The following is a 24,252-nucleotide window of genomic DNA, read 5'->3' on the forward strand; positions in this document are numbered from 1 at the left end:
GGAAAGGACCAGAGCCACTTCTGGTTTCCTAGTCAGAACAGCATACACTGCAGGCTGTCTCAGAGATTTCCGGTTGTCCACAACATCCATTCTCTTCTTTTATAGCAGTGAAGCACCTTGGTCTGGGGCTGCATGACCATCCAGAATAAATATTACACCTCCCCATCTCCCTGGCACCTGTGTGTAGTCATGTGATCATGGTTGTGCGATCACGTTTTGGTCAATGAGATGTGAGCAGAAGTGGGGCCTGAACTTCCAGGTCTGCCTTATAAGGGAAGTTTGTGTGGGGGGATGCTTTTCACTTCCTCCTTTCCTCGTCCTGCTAGCTGCAGTGGGCTCCACTGAAGACCTTGTGTCTGAACGGCAACACCCCAGGAAGGAATGATCAACAGGATGGAAGGAGCCTGTTAGGTGAGAGAGAAGGTCCTAGCTTGTTTAAGCCACCTTAGGTCTTTGTAACCGCAGCCGAACTTCATCCTTAAGTAAATATTTGCTGAATTCATCATGCATGCATTCATTTATTCACAGGATAGACAAAAGAGAGCAAAGAGAGAAAGTATAGATGTAGAGGTTTAATTATTAATGAATTAGTGGTCATCCCAACCTCCCTTTGTGAGCCCTTCTCTCCTAGAGTAGTCGGGTTGTTTGGGGTGGGGAGCTCATCCTGCCCTCTTCAGGACTGAGCAGGTAACCCAGGTTTCTCATACATGGGCTAGTGATTTTGTTCTCAAATTGTGTGATGTCTGAGCCCCATAAAACCCGGCTCTCCCACTGGCTCCACACATGTCTGTCTCCCCATTAGACTGTGAGCTTCCTAAGGACAGACAACATGTCTCGGTCCCAGTTGTAACACCAGTGCCTGGCATGTTGCAGATTCTCCAGATGTGTTTGCTGGATTGATTTTAAGAAGCCTGGATAAAGATCTGCTTGTAACTTGGGAGGAGGCAAGTGGATGGAAGGAAAAATAAGGGTGCTTGGAAAAAGGCAAAGAAAGTGTGTTTCAGGGAAACATATTTTATAAGATGAATTTTTCTGTAAATGCTCAGGCTGGATTCCACACTCAGAGGTTTACCGCTTCCTAGTGTAGCGCCAGTGGTGGAATCAGTTAGCGTGAGCCCAGTACTTGTAAGAGGTTTACAGCTTCCATTGTGAGCCTTGAGAACCTGGTGAAGTCAGGGACCCTGGAGAATGGAGCGGGTGGCCTTGTGGGTGGTGTTGGAGGGGACTCTGGGTGGGTGCTCAGGCCATAAAGGGAGGTGGGGTGAGGAGCTATTGAGGACGGCTAGCCATGGGGAGGATGGAACGGCTGCTGGCCCGGGGAGGGAGTTACTAGCTGGAAACCCCTCCAACTGTTCACAGAGACAAGCTGAAAACAGGAAGCTTGAAATGAGCTGTGATTCAAGATTACCCATTTCCTGCTCTGGGGACCCGTGCCGGGGTGCCACACGAGCTCCTTGACTCTGAAGTCTCACACTCTCACACTACCTCCCTGTCCCCTCAACGCCCCGTCTCTTCTCTCCTCCTTCCTCGCCCTCCCTCCCTCTCCTCCTCCTGGGCCCCATCCTTCTTCTCTCCCACATCCACTGCCTTCTCCCATTCTTCTCCTCTTACTTTTAGTATCATTTTCCTCCTCTTTGTCCCGTTCCCTCTGTGTTTTCCTTTGTCACCTCTTACTTCTCCCGTCTTTCTCCATCTCTCCTTTTCCCCTACTTCTCTACCTCCCTCCGCTTTCCCTGACCCCTTCTCAGTGCCTGTCTCCTTCTTCCTGCTTCCCTTCCATGCCACCCTCACCCTGCCCCCCATCTCTCCTACCTCCTTTCCCTCACTGTTTCCCTGTTCAGTTTCTCACACTTTCCTCCTCTCCAGCTTTGTGAACTGCTTTACCTCCCCGGTGTGAGTGAGTGGGTGAGTGTGTGTGTGAGTGTGTGCGTGCACACCTGTGCTCCATCAGCAGGGTGAGCGAGGAGGGAGAGTGAAAACCAAGGGAGAGGAACTGGAGAGAGGAGTCAGGGGACAATTCCGAATCTCCTCAGTGGGATTCATCTCAGAGGTCTCCTACTCCAAATCCCAGCTGGGACGAGCAAGTCATCTTCTACAGCCTCGGAAGACTGTGCACTATTTGCTTGAACACCTCTAATAACAGGGAGCTCACTACTGGGCAAGGCGGCTCATACCATCTTAGGGAACTTGTTCTACTGTATATTAGACCAAGAGTGAGCGAATGCTTCCAGTGGTTGATCATACAGGGTACATCTCGGCGCTCTGCCTTGTGTCTGCTTTTCATCCACTGGATGAGAGCCACTCAGCTGTGCCTAAGTCACTCTTTTCTTTAACCCATCCCAATGTGAGCTGGTTCCAGACCCTTTACTACCTTAAATGCTCCCCTTTGATACTCTCTTAAACACTATGTGGTGTCCAAAATTACACACATACTCCAGATGTGGTCCTACCAGCTGAGATTGGATAAGACCGTCACCTCACTCTTTCTGGAACACATCTGGCCTAATCCTGCCTCAGGGCCTTTGCACTTGCTGTTCCTTGCTTGCATGGCTCACAGCCTCACTTCATTCAGGTCTATCCTCCAGCCTCACCTTCTCAGAGCTGCCTTCTCTGACCACCATGTGTGAGGTTACTCCTCCCACCCAGCACTCCTCATTCACATTACCCTGCTTAATTTTTTTCCATAGCATTTCCACCACCACTTCCTTATCTATTTATTTGTTTGTTGTCTTTCTTCCCTACCATTCCACTGGGATATAAGCTCTGCAAGAGCACTGTTGTATTTCAAGCACCTAGAACAGCAGGGAAAAATAGGCGCTCAGTAAATATGTTTTATGATCGAATAAATATATGTAAGTATTTACAAATATGTATTGAGTGCCCATTATATTCAGAGACTAACTGATCACTTTTCCAGGTACTATGCTGGGGCTGGGGGTGCAACAGAGAACAAGGTTTATGATTCTCATCCACATGGAGCTTTGTGCCTATTAATTATCTTGCTCCTATTAACATAGCTAAATAAAATATTAGCATTTCTAAGATCCATGTGGAGCTTGTTCTAAGCTAATGTCTCTAGATCATTTTTAACCACAAGATCCTGAGAATCCACATCTCTCCAAGCTTGGACTTGAGTGGTTTTAATCCCTGAGTAGGACTTTATGTCTACCTTTGCCAGTCTTGGTTGGAATCCAATATTGATTCTGTCGTCTGACCTGTTAACTCTCCCTCTCAGCTCTATGTCATTCAAGATTTTGGTACACTCTTCCTATACATGTAATCCAGCTCTTTGATCTTACCTAAGTTACTTCTCTGAGCTTTAGTTTCCTTACCTATTAAAGGTGATTATAACAATTACCTTGCAGGATTATTATGATTTTTAAATGGAATTGTAATGACTGTCAAAGGACCTACCTAGCATAGCGCCTGGCACCTAGTAGGTGCTCAACTAAAGTTGTTTATCTTTAATTAGATAGTTGTTGAGATTCTTTGCTGACCTTGAACCATCAATCAATGCTTTTTTTTTAGTTATTTATGCAATTATTCATCCAGTGCCAAAGCTATCTCCTGTATAGTCATCCAAACTGATGAGGAAAAGTTCTTCTTTTTAGATGAGTGCCAGCTAATAAATGCAGAATAAGTAAGAGAATGAGAATGTCAGCCTTCTGCAACAATTATGTTACTGCAACAACAGATCTAGGCAACAATGATCAATGCCAAAGACCATTGGGAAAGACTGATGGAGAACTCCCTAATGCGTATATCAGGCAGACAACACCTGAACTCACAGATCAGTCTTAAATCCTAAAAGAGAGATAGTCAGACATGATTACATCTACAGATATGCAAGAGAAACACTCACTACCACCTATGAAATATTCTTGCCAAAACCTAGAACTTGAATCGGACCAAGTCTCTATATTCGTCCACCAGGTTATAAGAAATGCAGACACTGGAAGAGCACCACAGAGCTGTAATCAGCTGCATTCAGAAGGTAGGAAATTCTGCAGGAAAATGACCTTTTCTCCCCCCTTCCAACAAATAAATGACAAGAAAAACAAAACCGAACGAAGGGAACTGCTGCAGATCAAAAGAGCCTTCCATCATTCCAACCGTGCGAAATGTGAAGGCTTTATTTGGATATAATGAAAGAAAATCAGTTAACATAGGACTACTGAATACTGACTATTTACTAGATATTAAAGAATTATTACCAAAGTTTTAGGTGTAAAAATAGTATTTGGCTACGGTAAAAAAGAAGTCCTTATGTATTAGAAATTCATACTGAAGTATTTTTAAAAAAATATTTGTTCATTTATTTATTTGGCTGCATCAGGTCTTAGCTGCAGCATGTGGGCTCCTCACGGTGTGTGGGCCTCTCTCTAGTTGTGGTGCACAGGCTCTAGAGTGCGTGGGCTCAGTAGTTGTGGCGCACGGGCTTAGTTGCCCCACATTATGTGGGATCTTAGTTCCCTGATCAGGGATTGAACCTGCGTTCCCTGCATTGGAAGGCAGATTCTTAACCATTGGACCACCAGGGATGTCCCCATACTGAAATATTTACAGAGGAAAGGATGTGATATATGGGATTTGCTTTAGTATAAGCTGGTGATCCACAGAGACAGAAAGTAGATGCATAGTTGCCAGGAGCTGAGGTAAAAGGGTAACGGGGAGTGACTGCTAAAGGATATGAGGTGAGGAAAATGCCTTGGAATTATACAGTGGTGATGGTTCCTCCTTGAGGAAGCCACTGAATTGTACTTTAGAAGACAAATTAGTCACGTGAGCCAATTCCTTAAAATAAATCTATCTATCTACGTATACACTTCTTATGGCTTCTGTTTCTTTGGACAACCCTGACGAATGCACTGTCTCAACTAGAGCTGCAGCAAGAAGACAAAGATGCCACCTCCCAAAGTGATCTGTGACAGAGACCACTATGGCCAAGAACTGGTAGATTCACCCACGTTGATATTACAAGGTTGGGCTGCTGGAGATTAGAGATTCTGAGACGGTGATTTCTTAGGAAAGTTTATGCCAGCCTACCACTCCTCCCTTGTGCTACGTCTGGTAGGAGCTTCAGCGGGACGCCCAGCAAGACTGCTATGTGTCTGGTGCTGAATCCTTCCCAGGCCATCTGCAGGTAAGCATCCTGCCTTTGGTTTATCCAGGCTAAGGATGCACGTGCTTCCTGTGGCCACAGGTGGGTTGTGTGGAGAGAGCAGCGCCTGAAGGAGAGCGGCACCTCCACTGCCACCACCGTGGTGCAGGCCACATCATCCCTCTTTGGACTGCTGCAATCATCTCTTTTAAAATTCCTCTTGCCTAAGCCAAACCTCAGACTGATTTCCTCAGGCTCTCTGGGTGTGGGCCAAGTCATCAGTATTTCTGGAAGCTTCCCAGGCAAATGCGTGCAGCCCAGGTTGAAAAGCTTATATGATCTGGTTCCTGGTCATCCCTCTTTTGCACTCAGCCAAACTTGTCCCTGACTTACTGCTTTTGTACTTGCTATTCCCACTGGTGGAATACTTTTCCTGAATACTTTCCCATGGCTGGTTTCTTCAGGTCTCAGCCCAGATGACCCCTCAGAGGCTTTTCCAACTACCTGATATCAAGTAGCTACTCCTTCCTGGGAAGTCTGTACTGAATTATCACTATTTTTTCTTACCATCTTTGACTATCTGAAATTACTTATTTGCTAATGTGCTATTGTCTCTCTCCTCTATTAAAATGTAAGCCAAATAAAACCAGAGTCTCCTGTGTCTTGCTAGGAGACAATACAACAGAGTGTTGAAGAGTGCAAGCTCAAATCCCAGCTCCATCACTTATTAGCGGCATGACCTTGGGGAATTTACTTAGCTTCTCTGTGTCTCACTTTCCTTATCAGCAAAATGTGGGTAACGTGTTTTTTTTTTTTTTGAATGCAAGCTTTTCTTTTATTATAACTCTAAATAAAAGTCATACTTCTAAAATAAGCTACAAATTGCCTTTTTTTGTGAAACTGATGTGACTTGGTGCCACAGCTAACCTTTCTCTCATAGTAGCAGTATCATCAGCCCGTGGCAGCAAGGAAATGTTCATTTCGGGCATCCCATGGGCTCCCACACAAGCAGCTTCATAAAGCATGCAGATACTACTCTGCTGAAGTTTCAAATGAATAGAAATGATCATTGTGCTTATGGGTCTCATACCTTCCAAAATATACATAAATGGTGACAAGTTAAAATAGCAGTTCTTTGCTTACCAATAAAATCATAAGGCAGAGGGGTTGGAGCTGGAAAGAGAAATTGTTAAAAATGCGGGAAAAAATGCAAAACAGTGCTAGCATTCACAAAAAAGATCATGCTAAAATCAGATCCATATTGATAAAAATCAATCATTAGGCCACAATCCAAAGAACTCTGTCCACGAGTCCAAAGGCATGCATGCCAGCTGAAGGAAGTGCAGGATTCTTCAGAGCAGAATAGTAACGTGTCACTGGAGTAATCACAACAGGGTGAACAAGACGCCATCACGTGGAGTAGGGGTCTGGGGCTATCCGGCCTTCGTGTCCACGAGCTGCATCTGCACGTTGGCAGCCATGCCACCCCCGTAGCCTCCCTTGGACTGCATCTGGTTCTGAATGGAGCTAATGGAATTCATCCCACTGAACACAGGTCTCCTGACCCAACGTGAGCCGTGTGCACAAAGTTTGTGGGCTCTCTAATCATACCTCGGTCAACCCGCCGGCGCCTTTTAGGTTGAGGCTGTTCTGCAATACAGCAGTTGAAACACAACCAGAATTCACTCATGCTTACAGTCCAAGTTATAAATGAGCACCAGTGAAGTTTCCAAATCTCAACTCAGGAAGCTTCACAAAGCAGGCTTCTCAATATATGTCCAACGATGCCAAAATAATAACTTTATTACTTCTCTGTGTTTTTGTTCCTGGAAGTCAAGTATCTTATATAGTCAATCTAACAAAGAAAAGGTCAGATTGTTTCCTTTCTTTGCTTCTGATTCTACAGAGACTAGTTTCTGAACCACCAGGAAAGGTATAAAAATTGTTGTCTTGACTCAGGACCTTAACAGGTAGTCACTCACTCCTTGTCAATAGAGCTATCTCTGGGTTGAGAACATTCCATAATATGCATACAGATGACTGTAGACTCACTGTCAGTATAAGTTGTTCCTTGAAGGTTTCTTCTCATTTGGGTTCGAGGTTTTACTCAAAAATCCACACACTCACAACTGGCCCTATCGTAGCCTTTGTCTCCACTGCTCTCGCTCTGGCCACAGTCGCTCTCGGGCAGGCTCCGCCGCTGCTGTCCCCCCACGCCCGCAGCTGCGCTCCCCAGCGCGCTCGCCGCTCAGTAACTTGTTAATATGAAGAAACTACTCCTGATCAAATGTGGATGGCTTGGATTGTTGTTGAGCATTAAATGAGATACATGTAAATAGTTTAGAAGAACTCTTTGTTCATTACAGGCATTCAATAAACGTTAACTATTATTATCGTTCCTTTTTATACCCTTGACACCCAGCATAGTGTTTGGCACACAGCAGATGCTCAATAAATATTTGCTGAAAGAATAAATGAAGGGGCCAGTCATGGGAATAGCTGGGTAAAGAGAATCTAGGCAAAGGGAAAAGGAGGTGCAGTGGCCCTTGGGCTGATGCTCCTGGTGGAAAAGAGACTCACTCACAAGCATTAGCAGAAAACTGAGCCTTGACATCTTTTTGTGGAAGCTGAGGGCTAATAGGGATTCAGGCTTGAGGAAGGGCAATCCCACTTCCTCTTAAAGGTGAACACTGGGAACGGGGTCAAGATCCTTCCTAGAAGAAGGTTTGGAATTCAACTTGATAGACTTGAGCAATTGAAGTCCATCGCCCTATTTCAATAGCCTAGAAAACATTTCGGGCAAGTGTGACCGGCGGCTCACTCCAGCCACATCCATCTCCCTCAAGTTCCCATAGAAGGCCCACTTTGGAGCACGCTCCATCTGGTGTGATGGCTGGGACAAGCTTGTTTTTTTCAAAGCTAACTATTTGAGGCAATTTACTGAACCAGGTTATTTACGAATAAGCTAAAAGCTAAGACGGGATCTACCAAAAATAATAACTGTAGCTTCAGAACACTTGCTCTGTGGTCTCCTTCTGGCAATAATTAGCTGGTTGAGCCAGCTGGATATTCAGGCCACTCCTAGTTCGAGATAATAAAACCGTAACTCTGGCTCACAAATGGATGCTTGTTTTTCTGTTTTTATAACAGGAAGGGGTTCTTCCAGCTCATTACAAAGTGGTCTATGCTCGTTAAGAAGCTAATTAGATGGAGTGAAGGGGAAGAGCTAAATCTCAGTTTTCCCTCCCAGTAAATGTTTTCCAGTCTTGCCCCACCTAGACTCTCAAGGCAGGACTAAGCGTAGGTTCTGTGCTTACGTCATTAAAGTCAGGCCATGCTTACAGAGCTTAGCTCAGAATCTTTCCTGAGCTCTGCATCAAAAGCTTCAAAGAGGTAAATGTGAGTTTCAAAGAAGCCAATGCAGAAATTCTGAGACTTTCTGGATTTATGATGCCCATCTCAGGAATGATTTCAAGGCATTCCAAGGCCAAAAGAAGTACTAAGCAGCTTCATTTGTTAAGTAGTTAGAGCTAAGAAGCTTAATAAATATTTATGTTCTAACAGCTTAGTAACTGAAATAAACAATGCACATAATATTTTTATTTCATTCTTAAATAACTACAATTACTTACAAATGAGATATGTGTGCTTGCTGGGCACTGCACAAATTCCCGAACCTTAGAATCAAAGAGGGCTCTTCACCCGCATTTCCTGCTCCACACTGATTTTCAGAGCACTTGCCTTTTAGCACAACTACCGCCCAAAACCCAGTTTTGCAAAGATGTGACGTCATCGAAAGGAACATGTTGTGATCTAATGTTGAAACTGTGAACCACCTCGACTAGTAATTTGCATGGTGTCTGACCGTTGCCCAGAACTGCTGTGTTTCCCTTGAAAATTAAAATCTACTCTGCTGCCCTAGGGCGTTGGGTGCAGGGTTTGGGAACTGTAGGCCTAATGTTACTACTTTTGGCACCCTCCCCCCAGCAGTGAATAACACAAGCCTCTGGTGCAACATCCCTGGCGAACAGCCTGTCTGCTCCTCCTGTGAAACGTAGGTCTGAGAAACCCACGGGGGCGGGATATCCAATAAACCCATCTGTGCTTTAAACCAGTCCCTATTTTAGGAAAATTACAAGGATACTGTGCTTTTTAAAATGATGTAAATTCTGTTCTAGATTGACTCATCAGGACCAGGCTCTTAGGTCAAATGTGGGTTAGTTAACGAGTGTAAGGAGACTATTTGGACTCGTCCTTGAACGTATCTGAAATAAAATAAAATGTTATCTAAGTGCTGTATTAAACAGATAATCAAGGCACAGTCCCTGCCATTGAGGAGTTCAGTCCATGGGAGAGACAGGTACACGGACAGGCAATTCAACAGAGGGTGATGGATGTTGCAACAGAGGCCAGGTGTGCAGCACAGGGACCCTGATGCACCCTGGGGTGGGTGCCAGGGAAGGTTTCCCAGATGAGGTGATGGATTCTACTCCAACTTTCTTTGTCATGATTATGAAGAAGAGGATGAATTTAAAAACAAAGCTTCTCTTCTCTTTTAAATCACAAAGAAACAGTTTGAAGTGGGTGTTGGCGCAGGGCTTTATATGTATCTCGTTATTTTCACATGTATTCTTTCAAGATATCTATTTCTTATTGAGCACTATCTATGTGCCAGGAACTGTACTACACAGTCCACCTACAGTATCTCATTTAATCTTCACAAACAACCCTAAGTGCTTCCAGTCACGATGTACCCACCCGAGCCCTGTCTCTGTAAACAACCATAAAACTGGAAAAAATTAACGAGGCAACTGTTTTGAGGCAGTGGGAACAGGCCATGCAAGGCTGATCCCTGAGACAAAGGACATCAGGAGGTGGGCCCCATGTGGGCCCGGCCCCTTTCCCAGCCTCCTCTCAGGCTCTCTGCATGCGCTGGTGACACTGGCACTTCCTCAACTACCCCAGCTCTTTTCTGCCTCTGGGCTTTTGCATGTGCTGTTCTCTCTCTGCAAGGTTCTCCACTCTTGTCCTTGCACGGCCAACTCGTTCTCATTCCTCAAAGCTTTGCTCATGTGTCACCACCTCAGAAGTTCCTCCAACAGCTCTGCCATGTTTTTCTCTTTTAACAACCCGTTCTTCTCTGGCCTAGTACTGAGTAAAGTTTACAACTGTATTTCTTTGCTCATATATACCCTATCTGCCTCTCCCACTAGCCCATGATTTCCAGCGCTAGCACAGCACCTGGCATGCAGTAGGTGCTCAATAAAGAGATGTTGAATGGGGACTTCCCTGGTGGTGCAGTGGTTAAGAATCTTCCTGCCAATGCAGCGGACACGGGTTTGAGCCCTGGTCCGGGAAGATCCCACATGCCGTGGAGCAACTAAGCCCGTGAGCCACAACTACTGAGCCTGTGCTCTAGAGCCCGTGAGCCACAACTACTGAGCCCGCGTGCCACAACTACTGAAGCCCGTGTGCCTAGAGCCTGTGCTCTGCAACAAGAGAAGCCGCCGCAGTGAGAAGCCTGCGCACTGCAACGAAGAGTAGCCCCTGCTCACCGCAACTAGAGAAAGCTTGCACGCAGCAACGAAGAACCAATGCAGCCAAAAATAAATAAATAATAAATTCATTAAAAAAAAGAGCTGTTGAATGAATAAAGGAAGGACGTATCAGATTGGTCTCTCCCTTTCCTGTGGGAGGTGGGGGAAATGGGGAGACAGGGAATTCCTCCTCCTCTTTTACAAAAGTCACAGAAACTCAGAGACCATATAGGGCAGATCTGAGAAGGCTTCGTTAAGGAGTTGGGACTTGAAGACATGACCACTCAGTCAATCCTCCTGGTATCCATGAGAGGGAGATGTTATCCTCCCCATTTCACAGATGAGGCTCAGAGAAGCGAAGGACATGTCCAAGGTTTCCCAGCTAGTAAGTGGAGGGATAGAGACTCAGATCTGGTCTGGTGAGTTCAGAACCCCACGATCTGTTCACGACATTGCCCTGCTTTGAAAGCAAAGGATCGAGGCAACTCTTCTCCTTCCTATCTTTTTCTCCCCCCGCCCCCCGCACCCCGTATCCTCACCTGGCTTTTTGCAAACTCTACTGACAGATGGACTTGAGCTGGCAAAGGGTAGTTCCTGAGAGCACAATGGGGCAGGTGCCCAGTCCCTTCCTGGAAGGACCTGGGGAGGACAAACTCTGCCAGCCAAACTCCACAGCTGAGGTGTCCCCCAGCCGGAATCATGGCCTTGATGACTCAACCCAAGGGCCCCTTGGCCAAGGCAGCCTATGCCAGGGACCCCGGCATGGCTGAGGCTAAGAGCTGACTCACAGAGCAGGCTGCCACCACCTGAATCACCCACTCCACCTCTGGCTGGAGAGAAGAGGTTGGGGGCTGGGGTGGGGCACTGGGCTAGGACCGCGTGACTCATCTGGTGAATAAATAATAACAATGATTGTAATAACAATAATGATGGACCATGACAGCTACTCTTAATGAGTACTTTTCATGAGTCAGGTGCCATTCTAACAGCTGCATACTAATTCACATAGCCTTCGTAACAATCCTATGTAGTAAGAACTATTATTTCCCTATTTCACACACGAAAAGACTGTGGCCCAGCAAGGTTATGTAATTGGCTGCAGGACCCAGAGCTGGCATGTGGAAGTGCTGAGATTCCAACCAAAGTCTGTCTGACTCCAAAGCCCAGCCATTCATTCAATAAATATTGAGCCCCTGCTATAAGCCAGGCACTGTCGTGGGCACCAGGGATACACTGATGGGGTTGAGAAGTTAGTAAACAAATAAATATATGACATATTAGGTAGAGATGAACATTATGGGGCAGATAAATTAGGCTAAGTGGGTGGGGCTTACAGGGGTTAGGGTGGGGATGTGATTTCATATCGAGGTTGTTGGAGTTCTCCCTCATAAGATGGCATTGAGCAGAGACCTGGAGGAAATGAAGGAACGAGTGATAGGCCTACCTTAGGAGGGGAAGGATGAGTGCCAAGGCCTGAGGTTGACCTTGGATTGCTGAGTGTGTCTGACGAGCAGCAGGGAGGCTGGTGTGGATGCAGATCAGAGCAGTGGGGCAGGGGCACAAGTCACATGGGGTCCAGAGCCATTGGGAGGATTTCCGCTTTTACTCTGATGCTGGGGGGAGCCAGGGAGGGCTGGGGCAGGGAAATGACACAATTGGCTTACAATTTAAAAGGATTCCTTTGCTGTGAGAAGACTAAAGCAAGGGCTAAAAGGCAGGGAGACCAGTTGGAAGGCTACTTTAACAACACAGGTAGGAGACATCAGTGGCTTGAAGCAGGGTGGCAGATTCTAGAAATATTTTGAAGGTAGAGCTGAACGGATTTGCTGATGGGTAGGACCTGGGATGTGAGAGAAATGCAGGACTGAAACATGAGCTCAAGGTTTCTGGTTGGAGCAACTGGAAGGATGGGTCCCCTCTCCCCCTTGCCTCCTCCCCAAATGGGAAAGGCTGTGGAAAGAGCTGGTTTGGGGGGAAAACTAAGTGCTCGGTTGTGTCCATCCTCCGAGGTCCTGGTGGATGTTTGGTCATGCAAGTCTGGGGTTCAGAAGGGAGGGCTCCCCTGGAGATTTAAATTCATGAGTCAGGGATGTACAGATGGTTCTGAAAGCCATGGAACTGAATGAAACAGCCTACGGGCGGGGAGGAGCTAGAGGGGGGTCAGAAGACTAAGCCTTACGAGCCAGGGTGTAGAGGTTGGGGAGATTAGAGGGAAGCGGCAGAGAGGACAAAGGTACAGCCACGGAGGCAGGAGGAGAACCACAGCTCTCTCTGTGACACCATCCTGTTAAGGAACCCAGTGGGCTGAGGCTTCCCAGAACTCTGGACTTTTCTGTGCAGGAGAATGGATCTGGGTGTCATTCAGGGGCCACTCGATTGCTCTTCAGCCCTCTTCTCTTCCTTAGGGTGAGTCTAGGTCCTTCCCTCCTATTCTCTCCCCCTCTCTCCTCCCTTCCTTTCTTCTTGCCTGGTTTGCAAAGTGCCTCCATGTTCAGTTCCCTCCTGTGGCTGCTCAGGGGAAGCTGGAGGTGTTCAGAGCAGGGCATCATGGGAAGGACTGCCATGTCACCCCAGAGCCCACCTTGGGTTCTCAGCAGAGACAGATACTCTAAGACGGTTCCTGCCTTCTGCAGTGAATCCTGTGGTGTGCCACCCGGATCCCCCCTTAAGGACAGAGGCACCTGTTCCCTGAGCTGCCTGGGGTGGTGGCTGCTGAGGGCTCATGGCCGCATTTCTCCCCAGGAACTGCCCTCAGCTAAGGGGAGATGCCTTGCCCAAGTTAACACCACATTCCTAGGACAGCCCACATCCAGTGACTGATTGCGGCAGGAGTTCAAGGGCCCAGTCCCTTGCCATGATTTGGGACAATTCTGAAGGGCCATCTCAGCTCTGGAACTCCTCATGGAGCCAGCTGAGGTCCCTACTGTAACTGCACTGCAGTTCAACTTCTCCCTCTGCCTAATCTAATCCTGCTTCCCTCACTTCCCAAGGCAGTGTTCCCAAGTGCAGACCCTAATGTGCAACGTGTAGCAAGTCCCCATCTCAGAGTCTACTCAATATCGATTCCCCGCTTCCTCCATCCTAATAGAACCCCAATTTTGTTTAGGTATCTACCCATCTCCACTCAACCATGGGTTTCAGGGGGAACTGAAGCTACTCCCCATACAAGAGGTGAATCCTGATTACATTCAGTCAATCAGAACACAGCACGCTTCTCTCACTGGCCCAGGGCTGGACTCATGAATAAACTGTCTCAATGAGGCAGAAGAGAACATCTCACTGCATGATGGACGTGAACAGGGAGGCACGAAGCATATAACCCAGAATGCCACTAGCAGCCAGGGTAGGACAGAGGAAGCTGCCCAAGAATGAAGCTGGGCCTGAGGCCAGCCAGCAGAGACAGAACGAGCCTAGGACCTCGGTGACACTGAGACACTAATCCCCAGGCTTTCAGAGTGTTTAAGCCAGTTTGAGGTGGAATTTTCTGTTACCTTCAGGGTCGATTCATTTACTCGCTACTGGCTGTCTAAACCTGCTTTGCTGGCCCATGGGTGTGTCTGCAGGAAGGTGTTCTCGTTGAGGCTCTTGTCTGAGGCACGATTTTTCCCTCCGAAGGGACTTGGGGGCACGGGGTCCTTTTCTTCAGCAGCAGCAGCGTACCTTTAGGTTGGGGGAAAGCTATCAGGGGACTCTCTTATTTCCAAACTCCTGCAGTTTCCTTCCATGTGGAGGGAGTGACACTGCTGGCCCATCTGCCCCTGTCATTCACTCCTCCTCAAAGGGTGTGACAGACTCAGATCAGAGGGTCTGAAGGAGAAACGGGGCACACGTAGGAGCCCAGCCCATTCTCTTCTCCTTTATCTTTGGGAGCTGTCTTTCCCACAAACAGCATGTAATCTGCTCTGCTTCCCAGACTGTAAGTGTTTTGAGTCAGGCCCAACATGGGGAAGCCTGAGGCAGCCCAGCAATGTCTGTGTTTGATGGGCAAATCTGCTAATTCTGGGGTTTGGTTTGAGAAGCCATTTGCCTGCACACTTAAGCCACAGTCTTTAATACCTTTATTTGTACTAACGCACTTGATTTTTCAAATTCCTTACGATTACTACACCCCGGCAACTCCCACAGAGCCTGCAACATGGCTGACTGGCTGGAAAAGGGTATTGTAGGAGCAAAGTCAAGCATGAGGCTGGTCGATGACCTTTAATGCTTCTTCCAATCCCAGACTCAGTGATTCTATTATCTGACAAAGAGAAGTACCCCAGTTGTGTTGAAGAGACAACCCCCTAACACTTAATTTCAAAAGGCATTCATTCAGTGGTTCCTCATAAGAGACCTTCCACAATGAATAGCAAATAGCACCATTGCTAGTGGTTTTATAAAAGTTGCCGGAATCTTCCCTTGACCCAACTGGAACCTCTCTCCTGCCCTTTCTCACCTTCCTTGCATGACCTCCTGGCTTTGTGGGCTGAACAGAGGGCAGCAGGCTCCTTGCAGAGCTCATTAAGGTCTGCTTTTTACTTGCCTGAAAGCCATGCTTAGTAAATCTCCTTTCTGGGGTCTGAGAACTCGACCTTCGGGCAAGGCACCATCTTGGTTGACTTGCAGGGTTTTGACTCACCGTGAAATGATCGCCCTCTATGTGACAGGCCCTGACTGCAAGCCCATCTCCCCTGTGTCCCTGCCTAGCACCCCCCTTTGTCTGGGCTTTTCACAGGGAGTGTCTCGACCCTGGACTTGACCGCTCTGCCTCCCCGTCAGCACTTCTTGGCTAAGCTGCTCCACCCCACTCTCTTTTCTGCCCAACAGGAGAATAAAGGGAGCCTCGGAGCCTCCTAGCCGGATCAGATTCCAGATCGTTGTGATGAAAACACACTAAGCCAGGCAAACAAAGCAGATGCTCCCTCAGCCAGGCTTGTTATGTCCACCTCTCTGTGGACATTTCACTGCTTCGGGCCATGTCTGTCTGCCAGCCGCCCAGGGTCCCTCCTTCCCATCGGGACCATCAGCCTGGGCTTTCATGGCAGGGGCACACGACCAACCAAAACCAAGAAAAAGAACACTGAGGGCCAGGAGGCTGGGAAGGGACCTCACTGGGTGACCTTGGGCAAGTAACCTTCCCTCTCTGAACTCCTGGCTTCAAAATGAACATGCTAGCTTAGGTTATAAAAGTAAACCAAGGGCAGCATTGTCCACAATAGCTAAGATATGGAAACAGCCTGTGTCTGTCAGTGTATGAATGGATAAAAAAATTTACGGTGTGTGTGTGTGTGTGTGTGTGTGTGTGTGTGTAACTGAGCCACGAGAAAGAAGGACATCCTGCCATTTGTGACAACATAGATGGACACTGAGGGCATTATGCCGAGAGAGACAAATCAGGCAGAGAAAGACAAATACTGTGTGATCTCATTTATATGTGGGATCTAAAAAAAGCCATTCGATAGAAACAGATTGTAGAATGGTGGTTACAGGGGCTGGGTGGGGGGGAATCGGGGAGATATTGTTAAAGGGTGTAAGTATGCAACTAGAAGATGAATAAGCTCTGGGGATCTGATGCACAGTGAAGTGATTATAGTCAACAATACTGTATTATATATTTCGAAGTTGCTAAGAGAGTAGACTGTAAACGTTCTTACCACAAAAAAGAAATGATAATTATGTGATGCGATGGAGGTTTTAGCTACGCTAAGGTGGTAATCATATTACAATACATAAATGTATCAAATCAACATGTCGTACACCTTAAACTTACACAATGTTATGTGTCAATTATATGTTAATTTTAAAATGTAAATTGAGGTTAAGAGTGTGGTCTCTGAAGCCAGACAGCCTGGCTTTGAACTCTGGCTCACCAAATGCCAAAAGGGGGTTACTTGACCTCTATCTCCCAGCTCCCTCAACTGTAAAGTGGTAATTAGTACCCAACTCAGGCGCTCTAGATAAGAGGGGTAAGTTAACCTGTGTCCAGTCCTCAGGCAGTGCTGGCACATAGCACGCTCTCAATAAATCATCATCACCCTCATCGTTCCTAAGAGGCTCACAGTCTGTAAGGGGAGTCTGGCATGTAGCTGAAAGTGCACCTAGGGTTCCGATGGGGCGGCAGAATTCTGCACAGGCACGGTGCAGGCACAAAGTCGGGGTCACATCCACTGAGGGCGTGGGGAGAAGTCCAGGGAACTCTTGAACTTGAGCTGAGCCTAGTGTTGAAGAGGCTGACACGGTGTGGGGTGATCATGGAAGATAAAAGAGGGAGGGAAAGGCAGAGGAGCGTGAAACCATCTGGCGTGTTTGGGGACTGGAGAGGGAGTGGGTGTGAGGGGCCCTGGGTGTGCGGAGGCCAGTGCTGAGAGGACCCCAGAGGGTTTGGTGGATGCTGGGGGACCTTGCAGGCTTTATTCATGGATAATGTGGAGCTACTGCTGGGTTTTAAGTAGAGGAGGGATGTAGCAGTTCTGCGTTTTAGGACCCCAGTTCAGCAGACACTGTGGAAAATGGATGGGTGGGGCCCGCCAGGAGCCCTGGTGAACATTTATAGGCAGTGATTGCTGTAGTTCAGACCGAAAGTGATGCAGAACTGACCTGAGGCAGAGGGAAGAGAAAGGCAGGGAAATGCAGCGAATGCTCGTGGTGGATGTGGGGTCCAGGGAGCCAAGCAGGAGAACCCTGTGCTGAGTGCTGATCACACGGCGGCCATTGCTGGGAGCCCTCTGCACCGGGACTCTGGCCATGCGGCAGTGAGGCCCAGGGAGGGTGGAGTAGCTTCAAGGTCACACAGCTGGTGAGCAAAGGAGAAGGATGCCTATCCAGTCTGGTTTCAGAGCTCCCAGGCGTGACTACCGTGCATGGCCGCCGCTCTACAAGGATGGCTTTTATCCAGTGCCTTGCATGCGCCGGGCACTGCTGTAAGCCCAAGATCACCCAGCTAGTAAGTGGCAGAACTGTGATTCAAACCCAGACAGTGGAGCTCACGCCTTATCACCCTGCTGAATTAGTTTGGGGGTCATTCTGATTCAGGTGAGGCCACAGGAGTGGACGCAATTGTCTAAGGCATTGCTGTCCCTACAGCCACGTGTGTAATTCTAAATTTTCTAGTAACCACATTAAAGAAGGTAATAATAAAAAAAGACGAAATTAAGAACATGTTTTATTTAACTCAGTGTCTAAAAACATTTATCATTTCCACGTGTAATCTTTATAAGAATTATGAATGAGGTAGGTTCTCTTCTTGGTACCCTAAGTCTTTGAAATTGGATGTATATTTACACTCACAGCCCATCTCAATGGAGCCACATGTCAAGGACTCAGCAGGCATGTGTGGCTGGTGGCCACTGAATAGGACAGCGCAGGCCTGAGGAGTCACCTACAGTGAGAAAGAGGGAGGGACAAGGATGGGACCCCAGGGCACCCGGACAGAAGGGCGGAAGAGGGGAATGCAAAGGAGGTGAAGAAAGTCTGGCTGGAGAGGAAGGAGGAAAGGCGGGTGAGAGTGGTGTTCCAGAAGACGAGGCAGAACTGCATTCCAGGAGACAGGGCAACCATGACAAATGGCCAAGGAGCAAAGCAACGGGCTTAGGACTTTATCAGATTTGTCCATCTGGGAGGCATGAACGATCTCTGCCAGAGGAAGTTTCGGGGAGTGGTGGCAGCTGATTTAGGAAGCCTTCACAAAGACAGGCTTCACAAAGACATATTTATTCTTTGCAAGTCGGAGTGAGATTTGAACATGCTGCAGTGTTGGAAAGATGCCAGTGGAGAAGGAGCACTGAGAACCAGGGGTGAGAAGGAATGGACAGGTAGCCAAGTCTCAGAGGATACGGGTGGAAATGAGAGCCAGAGCTCAGAGGGAACATGAACTCGGAACAGGAGACACGACAGCACTGAGACAGGGAAGATGGGTGTGGGGCAGGGCAAAGGCATGGCAAGGTGTACACACGTGAGGGCAGAGGTGATGAGGTGACTCTGCCAGCATCAGTGAGCTCTGTGACAGGGGCGTGGTCCTCTTTTTGGGGGAAAGATGTGGGACTTGCAGAGTGCAGTGAGGTTCTGAAAACACCACCATGGGGATGGGAAAGGCAGCTGACTAGGGAGATGTAAAAGCTTTGCCAAGACAACTGGGGGCTCCTAAGGCTAGAGGCCATACATTTGTAGTTGCAGCATCAGATCAGTGGTCTTGGTTTAGAAGAGATGAAGGTTCATGGCCGGACTGATCCAAGGTTGGGAGTTCCAGGGCAGGTGTGACAGGAGGACTAGAGAGATTGCTCATTGATTCAGCAAACAGGTATTACATGGCTACTCAGTGCCAGGTACTGTTCTAGGTGCTAGAGATCGTACGCAGTGTCAAACGAGACAAGATTCCTGCCTCCACGGAGCTTATGGGAATGGTTTTCTCTAAACGCGTAGTAGCCTCCTAACATAGAAGGAAAGAGAAGTGTTCTGCGGTGGGACTCAGCTTGTTTGGCGAACAATTGAGATGGACTGAAGTTTAACATTCCACATGTGGAGTTGACGTGCTCCACTGTCAACTCAGGGGACAGGGGAGAAGGTGGCTGCTCAGGACGGTGCGTACTGACCCTGAAGTCATGGAGGTAGGGATTACCACCTCCACATGCCTGGAGGGGACTGATGAGGCTCAGAGAGGGTCTGAGACCACACAGCCAGTAAGTGGGAAGATTGTCTGGGCCCAGAGCCTGCTGCTTTTACTTCTCCATATTCTCAAGTTGATGAAGCCCCAGAAAGAACAGGTTTGTTGAGCCTCTTGTGGACATGGGTTCTCTACCTCTCTCCTTCTTCTCTTGCCAACCCTGGTTTGGCCAGAGCCATGGCCATTTTATACACAGATGGAGATGTCAGGGGAAGCTTGCTTATGAGGATGGTCCCCAGGTCCAGAGGGGACTAGACAAAGGTGAGTCAACTCCTCTGGGTGATTCAAGCTCCTAAGGGGGAAGGGGCTTCCTGGGGTGGCCAGGACAGAAGCACAGTCAGACTTTGCTTCTAGCTGTTCTGAGGCAGCTCTGCCTCAACGTCCTGGATGATGTTGGACGTCCGCGCTCTCTGTGCCTTGGCTCTGGTCTCTTTTCTGCCTGGAATGCTCTCCTTGCTCCTCTACCTAACACCTACCATCCATCAAAGCCCTAAAACTCGTCGCCTTCTCCAGGAAGCCTTCCTGGTCCACTCCAGCTCATTAGAGTTCCTCCCCCCACCCTGAACTCCTGCAGGGTTCTATACTACTTTATTTCACTTTAAGCAAAGTCTTTATTTTCAAGGAAAAAGTGCATTTTCTCATTTTCTGTTCTAGGCATAAACTTTATTTCCAGTGGAAGCAAAACCTCCTGAACCCCTTTCAGTGTCATCTAAAACTTGAACTTCCTCTATTTCTGGGTAAAATATGTGTTCACAAATGAGATGTGCAATTCGATCACACTTCTTGACTTCAAACTTTTCTTTGCCAAAATTAAACAGTACAATACCAACGTTTCCTCTATAATCTTCATCTATGACACTGGCTCCTACATCTATGAAGTGTTTTGCAGCCAAGCCAGAACGTGCAGCTACTCTCCCGTAGTACCCAGAAGGAAGAGCTATCTGAATGTTGGTTTTCAGATGCCAAGTAGTATAGTTCAGAGGTGGAGGAGGAACAGGTGTTTACTGTTCACTTAATTATGAGCATATGTTCATTCACTTAGTCTACAAATATTTATTGAGGGCACTGTGCTAGGCACTGAGAATATGGTAACAAACAAGACAGATGCAAGGGAATGTTCTGGTGGGGGGGAGGTGGAGAATAAATAAGCAGATAGATAAAGAAGTGGTTAGGTAGATGGAAAGATAGGTATAACAGGTAGGAAACAACTAGTTTGCAAGTGCATTGAAAGACACAAGCAGGAAAGTGAGATAGAGGATGTACTACTGTGTACTGATAGAATTTTCAGGGACTTCCACAAGCTGATTAATCAGGCCAGGTTTGTAGAATCCCATTTAATAGGATACAGGCTCTACTACATCACACTTCTTTTTCCCTCACACAAGTCACAAAGTTGTTAGATAAATCAGATGAAATTCTACAGGCAGCACAGTGAAAGCACAGACTATGGGGTCAGGCTGATCTAGGTTAAAATCCTGACTCAGGCATTGTAGATGCCACGACCTGGAATAAGTTCTTAAATCTTCCTGGGGCTCAATTTCCTCATGTGTAAAATGGGGATGATAATATTTATACCCATCCTCACAGAACTGGGAGATTAGAAATGACATCTCTGTCTATGTCTATCTAGCCATCTATCTATCATCTATCTATCTAAACATCTATTTCTCTTAAGTGATAGTTATTATTAAATGCGTAAGAGTTCTAAAAAATACAAAATGACCCACACACGGAAGGTATTGCTTTGAGCATGGGTTTGGGAATCAGACTTTACTGCTCACTAGCTGTGTGACCTTGGGAAATTTCTCAACTTCTCTAAACCTTGATTTTCTCAACTGTAAAGTGGGGTTTATAATAGTACATACCTCATAGAGTTACTACAAAGATTTAGCGAGATAAACTATGTAAGCAACTGAATGGTGTCTGGCACAAAACAACGAATGTAAGCTGCTTGTGATTAACTAAAAGGACCTCTACGGATAAGGTATCTAGAGATTTTGTTAAGTCACTATACACGAAGTATAGAGATACACAAGCATCTCTTTTACTTTCCTGGCCCTAGTGGCTTATATTTTCTGGGTGTGGAGGCCTCTCTCCCAGTTGTCTGTAGAGTGGTTTTAATAGGGGCAATGCTGAAGGCGTGTTAGGTATAGAAATGCCATACCTGATCTTGCTCGTGGGCAGATCCTGCGGTCGATTAAACATGGTATTTAACTCCCCTCCCTCCACACACTGCCCTTTTAGGGAGGGTTCGAAAACCTGCTGACTTTCCTGAAGGACTTAGATGTTGTCTGTCTCCGGTCAGACAGTGGAGGAGGATGCTGAGTGTGGCGGTCCTACCAGGGATGGTGAGACTCCGTGTCTGTCTGGCTCCCTTGTGAAACATTGAGATATTAAAGGCCATTGTAAACATTTTTCAAAAAACAATAGAGAGATTTCCTTTGTGTGGGTTGGGATGTGACTCCCTGGCAAGGGGTATTATTCACTTTACCAAAGTTAAGGAAGTTAAGAGAGCTGTGCTGAGGTTTGGAAAAATTGAGGTGTTTTTCTTCTAATTAAAAAACTTAATTTTCATTTTGGGGTTGGATCTGCGCAGCTTTCTCTCCCAGGAGGATGTGCCTTGTAGTAAGGAAAGGGGGTGTAACAGGGAGGTGTGGGGAAGCTTTGGTGGGAGGAGAGAGGGCAGGGTGCTGGAAGCTCTGGCCTGGGTATGTGGCCTTCAATAACTATGTTTATTCAGTGAACAGCTCAGAACCTCAGAGTGTGAAGGGACCTGAGAGGGCATCTGGTCAACCCTCTCATTTTTCAGATGAGGCAAATGACACATAGGGAGGGGTTAGAATCAAGGACTGAGACTGTCTCCAAGTCTGCCAACTTCTCTCTACCAGTGCACCACAATGTGGAGTGCATGGCATTGGCGGTCCAAGGGATGACTTAGAGGGTACGCAAATGAACATTTAACTTTTAACAGTTAGATATTTATTTCAATGTGTATTAGGAAAAACTATCTGGGCCATAAAACTCATAATCTATGATTATGATATAAAATATCATTGAAAAATACATTTATTTAAGCAAAGACAGAGGGAGCGTGTTTGTGTGTATGTGTGTTGTTTTAAAAATGCTGGATAAATAACGGAATAGGTCTGTAGGTTTGTTATAAATCATGGCTACAGTCCACCCCATCTTTAGGGTTATGGTGCTGCACAGTGAAGACTGGGGAGGCCCTTCTAGATTCTCCTAGAATTTGGCATTTTCACTCTGAGAAGCAGCAAACCTCTGACTCCTCAACCCCCAGCATCCCCTTTCCTTCACCTCATCCTCTCATTCAACTTTCTTCACAATTTCTCCCTTCCCTCCTCTTTGTCTTCCTTCTGATCCCCAGGGCCCAAAATAACCAGCAGGCAGTGGGAATAGCTGCTAATTCTGTGACCTCTGGGCTAATCTGTGATCTCTCCTCATTCCAGGATCTGGGATTCATACAGAGCCCTGGCTGCTGGGAGCCAGAGTCGGGGGCCTTTTTCTCATCCTGTCTTCACGAAATTTCAAGCTTACCCCATCTATTTGCCTTCTTCCCAGATCTGCCTAAACTGTAAAAAACAAAACAAAACAAAAAACAAACAAAAAAACCCCCCAAACCCCAAACAACTCCCCTTAAAATATTAATGGTTGATGGGATAAATATGTCACAAGCAGCCTCCTCCTACAACCCCTAGTCCGTGACAATGGTACATTAATAGGCCTTGGGATATTCCCAAATCATAACTAAAAAACAAAATCAAAACATTATGAAGCTACAATGAAACATCACTGTCACCCAAAGTGTACACCATCACAGCATCATACAGAATACTTTCGCTGCCCTAAAACTCCTCTGCGCTCTGCCTATTAGGCCCCCCCTTTAGCCCCTGGCAAACACTGATCTTTTTTTTTTTATTAACATCTTTATTGGAGTATAATTGCTTTACAGTGGTGTCTTAGTTTCTGCTTTATAACAAAGTGAATCAGCTATACATAATACATATGTTCCCATATCTCTTCCCTCTTGCATCTCCCTCCCTCCCACCCTCCCTATCCCATCCCTCTAGGTGGTCACAAAGCACCGAGCAGATCTATCTGTACTATGTGGCTGCTTCCCACTAGCTGTCTATTTTACATTTGGTAGTGTATATACGTCCATGCCACTCTCTCACTTTGTCCCAGCTTCCCCTTCCCCCTCCCCGTGTCCTCAAGTCCATTCTCTACATCTGCATCTTTCTTCCTGTCCTGCCCCTAAGTTCTTCAGAACCATTTTGGTGTCTGCATCCAGTGGGTGGCTTGCATAGGCTTCCTGGTGGAGGGGACTGGTACCTGTGTTCTGGTGGGTGGGGCTGGATCTTGTCTTTCTGGTGGGCAGGGTCGCGTCCGGTGGTATGTTTTGGGGTGTCTGTGAACTTAGTATGATTTTAGGCAGCCTCTCCGCTAATGGGTGGGGTTGTGTTCTTGTCTTGCTAGTTGTTTGGCATGGGGTGTCCAGCACTGGAGTTTGCCAGCCATTGAGTGGAGCTGGGTCTTAGCGTTGAGACAGAGATCTCTGGGAGAGCTAGCACCAATTGATGTTACGTGGGGCCGGGAGGTCTCTGGTGGACCCAACGCCCTGAACTCGGCTCTCCCACCTCAGAGGCTCAGGCCTGACACCCGGCCGGAGCACCAAGACCCTGTCAGCCACACGGTTCCAAACTCCAGAACTCCACACTCCGGATGCAGCCCTTTGGACGTGCCTTACAAATTTTATAAGTTGTGCTTTTAACTTTTTCCTTGCTAAGAGTCTATATGGGGAAGTGGCAGGGGTTAGACTGGGGAGAAATATGAAGGGTTAAGTGTCCAAGTTTGAGCAAATTATGTTCCAACTGGTAGGCTGAACTCCTTGCTTATTGTCTTTTCCGCTAGTGGCTTTCAAACTTTATTGACGCAGAAGTGATGAAGCAGGTTCTCTT

General features: G+C 47.1%; 1 protein-coding gene and 1 pseudogene across 3 annotated transcripts in view; both read right to left on the reverse strand.

Annotated features, from left to right (window-relative positions):
- SYN3 (synapsin III) overlaps positions 1-24,252 on the reverse strand; it is a 458,022-nt gene that overhangs the window by 33,705 nt on the left and 400,065 nt on the right. The gene's annotated exons all lie outside the window — the stretch shown is intronic.
- On the reverse strand, positions 6,001-7,257 carry LOC137203002 (CDC42 small effector protein 2-like; annotated as a pseudogene).

The sequence above is a fragment of the Pseudorca crassidens genome, chromosome 11, assembly GCF_039906515.1.
Source record: "Pseudorca crassidens isolate mPseCra1 chromosome 11, mPseCra1.hap1, whole genome shotgun sequence".
In the NCBI taxonomy this organism is placed as follows: domain Eukaryota; kingdom Metazoa; phylum Chordata; class Mammalia; order Artiodactyla; family Delphinidae; genus Pseudorca; species Pseudorca crassidens.